Source organism: Abrus precatorius, unplaced genomic scaffold (assembly GCF_003935025.1).
Source record: "Abrus precatorius isolate BTA unplaced genomic scaffold, Abrus_2018 Scaffold10, whole genome shotgun sequence".
Taxonomy (NCBI): domain Eukaryota; kingdom Viridiplantae; phylum Streptophyta; class Magnoliopsida; order Fabales; family Fabaceae; genus Abrus; species Abrus precatorius.
Genome location: NW_020874292.1, coordinates 17,097,020 through 17,101,676, shown reverse-complemented (window position 1 = coordinate 17,101,676; position 4,657 = coordinate 17,097,020).

The following is a 4,657-nucleotide window of genomic DNA, read 5'->3' as shown; positions in this document are numbered from 1 at the left end:
GGGCAACCTTGGGTGATAGCCAAGGGTCCAACCTAGGGTTTGGTTTCTCATTTCTCTTGCTTTTACATTTCTCTGGTATTCGCTGACGTGGGGAGGGTACCTGCAAAAGGCACTCTGATGCTGAAGTCAGGATTCAGTTCTGAGTAATAAATGGTATTCAATAATGAAAAGTTTTCCCCTACCTGTACTTCCCACCTCCCTTTTATAGGCGTTGTAATGGGCTAATGGGTCTGTTGAGTCATCCTTGACTTTGGCCCTTGTCTTGATTTAAATAATATTTTAAATATTATCCTTAACTAAGTTATTTACCTTTAAATCCTGAAGAGATATTGGTCCACAGTGACTGAGTAAGTATTCGGTTTCCTTTTTCTATATGTAGGTCCGAGCAGTTCCCTTATCCAGTACACTAGTCCCCTAAGCCCGAAGAGGTACGAATTGAGGGCTTAAAAATCAGATAAGTGACAAGCATATGTAAAGGAGAGGGTACTCGGTGTGGTGAAATGGTAAAAATACCGAGGGGGTATTCAGTTTATGGGACGTGTTACCGATACCGAGAAGGTATTCGGTTTATTAGGTGGTTAGGAATAACGAGGGGATATTCAGTTTATTAGGTGGTTAGGAATAACGAGGGGGTATTCAGTTTGCTAGAAAAGTGAATATAGGCTAATGAAATAAGTAAAAAATAAGGAATAATAAAGATTCATAAAATAAATGATAAATAATGGAAATAGATTATTCTAGAACCTCAGGTTTTTTAGGGTTTCCTCGATGTGTGTACGAAACAAAAGGGTACTCGATCTTGACTGTTTGATCTGGGATAGATCTGTCGGTTAGGGAGGGACGTGACCTTTCACATGCCCGAGGACCCTTTATAAATACGCGGTGGTCCAGGTATTTTGTTCTCTACTTTTTCTCTGTACCGAGAAGTATATACTGTCGCTCCAAATCGAAGGGTATTCCAACTTTTTCTTTCAAATCGACTACTATGAGGTACGCTTTGTTCTTCTTTCCTTATTTTTATCATGGTCGGATCCTTAGAATAGGAAGACTCGTTGTCAGAGTCATCTATGCCGACTAGTGTCGACACTCAACGTGCTAAGAAAACCAAAAGGGTGGTAGAATTTGGTTCAGGACCGAGTGGGGGTCATGAAGACGTAGAGATTTGCTTTAGGGAATGCAACAATGAAGCTGAATCATCGGAGTCTATCAATTCTGATTCTTCTGAACCCTTACCAAGCACGAGCCCCCTAGGGAAAGACCAGTATTTCCCCCTTGTACAGTTTCCAGATATGAGTGGGTACATGGTGAGGTAGCCGCCTACTTCTCTCGGCATAAAAGAAATAAGGTTCTACAATCTTTTGTTGATCATGTTGACATTTCATTGTGGGAGCCATCTGACCCCTACCCCATATCCATTGATCTATGTCGTGGAGATGAAACCGAAGACCCTGAATTTGTTTTTCTAGGGGGTGCTGCAATGGCCGACACCTTCTTTGTGTATGAATATATGTTTAGAGAGTTAGGTATAAAATTACCCTTTAATAACTTCCAAATGGGAGTGTTAAGGGTTTTGAATATAGTGCCGACACAACTCCATCCCAATGGGTGGGCGACTATTCAAGCTTTTAGAGTACTTTGTAAATTTCATTATATAGAACCTAGTGTAGGCTTATTTCTTCATTTTTTCTGTACTCGTCCATCCGACTTAGCAAGATGGATATCCTTGATAAGGCAACCAAAATTGCCATTGTTTAAGCCTTATGCTTTGTCTTTTAAAGGTTTTAAAACCCGTTTCTTCAAAGTAACCGTTCATCCCGTAGGTAAGAATTTTTTCTTTGATAGTAAAAATAATCCTCTTTTTCCCTTCCATTGGACCTGGGTGCCTCGCCGGTATGATTGGATTCCTGAGGACATGTTGTCGGCTAGGGAGTTAGCAGCCTTGGATTATTTAAAGTCTCTTCCCTGAGACCTTCCCGCCCAACACATACTTTTAGTATTAAAATCTCCTCAACCTCGCCTGGACATGGATGGTATGTTCCGTCATTGTGGTTTCATTTTTGAATTAAATGATATTGATTTGACTATCTGCTTTTATTGTAGGTTTAATGGCCCAGCGTGGTGTTCACCTGTCGACATATCGTAAAACTTTGAAGTCAAGGGCACCTGAAAACACACCCATTGAGGAGCACCGACACCCTCAAATGGATCATATTCCTGTTGCAACCGAGCCCCAACCTCCTCCCCAAGACCTTGTCATTGCAGAGAATCAAATGAAAAAGCGTAAAGACAAGGGCAAGGAAAGAGAGAAAAGCAAGGACTCGGAGAGAGAGGAAAAGAGGAAGCACTCCCACTCGGGTAAACTGAGTGGTTCGGATGGGGCCCGACATCAATCTCGGGGTGATATGATGTTCCGGGCCAGCAGCTCTTCAAATACTGTCTTTCCTCCCTTTTTCTTAACCGACTCCTTCCTCAACCAAGGTGTCCATGCTGGCCGAGTAGTTGCACCTGACTTGCTTTCAGATGTAGGAAAGGAAGCGGTCAACAACCTTGACCTTGAATCTCTGTGGAAATACTTCTCGGAGTTTCAAATCCGAGCTATGATGATGCTCTGAAGGCTAGCTTTGGAGCCGACACGAGAGATGAAGAAGGTGCAAAACGAGTACGCTATCTCTTAGCAAGCTCTAGCAGAAAATGAGGAGATTCGGCTAAATCTAGCCGAAATCAATAAAGCTTTGGAAGCCGAGGTCGTTCAGTACAAAGAACACTATCATATAGTGGACAACCGACTCCAAGCTACAGAGCGAGCACTGAGGGCTAAGGAAGAGGAAATGGAGGCTTGGAGGGTAAAATCTGTATGATTAGAGGAGGCTTTGAGGGCCAAATCGGTTGAAATGGAGGAAGCACTGACTGCTGAAAGGCAAAAGGCTGATGCTGAAATGAAAGCCTTTGCCGACAAGTGTTCAGCCCAAGTGGCTATTGAACATGAATAAGGTTTTAACCATGTCGTTCGCTAGTGCTATGGTTTCTGCCAAGTGCCTTCGGACTTCCATTTCGATCTTACCAGAGATTTTTTCGGTGGTAGGTTTTTGCCATATAATGACGTAGATGGGGATCTAGAACCTGACACCGAAGCCCCTCCAAGAGTGTATATAAATGACAATGCTGAAGCCCCTGTTATGGAGGCTGCCGGTCCCGACGCCTCTGGTCCAGATGGTGGAGATGAAGGAAACTGAGTTTTTTCATTTTTCTTTTGTATTCATGGGCCGATAGTGCCCAAATTTTGTAATCTTTTTGACAATGAAATAGAATTTTTAATTCCTCCTTGTTCCAAATTTTCTTTAGCCGAAGATATTTCTGTTTCATTTCTTGGCCAAATAATGGTACATGTGACGGTATTGATGAATTCGTTCTTAGTCATAGGTAATTGATTCATCCTTAGCTGAGTACTTGAGAATTAATTTTAACAATTCATCCTAGACTGAGTAGGGATACTCGGGAGGGAATAATTTAATATTTATCCTTGGCCGAGTAGGGGTACTCGGGAGGGAATTAACTCAACCTTAACCAAGTAGAAATACTTGGGAGGGAATTTTAATAGATTCATCTATGGCTGAGTAGGGGTACTCGAGAGGGAATTTTAATAGATTCATCCTTGGCCGAGTAGGGGTACTCGAGAGGAAATTAACTCAACCTTAACCAAGTAGAAATACTTGGGAGGGAATTTTAATAGATTCATCCTTGACCGAGTAGGGGTACTCGGGAGGGAATTAATTAATTCAACCTTGGCCAAGTAGATACTTGGGAGGGAATTTTAATAGATTCATCATTGACCGAGTAAGGGTACTCGGGAGAGAATTAATTATTTCAGATGAAGTGCTTGAAAGAAATGCTAATTCATAAAAAAAAAACCGATAGCTGAGAAGAAGTATTTTATTAATGCGGTGCCTCATTAAAAGCCTTCCTAGGAAAACCCCTTTTCACTTTCTTTTAAGAGGACAAAACCTAGGGGAGGAAAAGAGTACACTGATTACAAATTACAAACTTTTAACTGTAATAATGCTTCAAGTGTGTAACATTCCAAGTTCTCGGTATTAATTTTCCGTCCAACGTTTCCAACTTGTATGCTCCATTGTCTAATCTTGACGCTACCCTAAAGGGGCCTTCCCAGTTAGCTGCCAACTTCCTTTCTCGCCGATCCCTGCGTGCATCTCCGGTTACTCGCCATACTAAGTCATTTTCATAAAATTGTCATGGATTGATTTTGGAGTTAAATTTTCTAGCCATCATTCTTCTGCTAGCCTCAGTCATAATGGTTGCTTGGTCACGCATCTCATTTATTAAGTCTAGGTTGATGGCCAGAGCCTCCTCATTAGCCGATTCCTCGAAATTCTCCCTCCGAAATGAAGGTTCTCCAATTTCGACCGGCATCAGGCATCAGTACCATGGGCGCCAAAATGTTCCTGCAAGGGTAGCACTGATCTTCAAGTCTCTGATCTGCTATAATGACATCTCTCTGGTATTCGCTGACGTGGGGAGGGTACCTGCAAAAGGCACTCCGATGCTGAAGTCAAGATTCGGTTCTGAGTAATAAATGGTATTCAATAATGAAAAGTTTTCCCCTACCTGTACTTCCTACCTCCCTTTTATAGGCATTGTA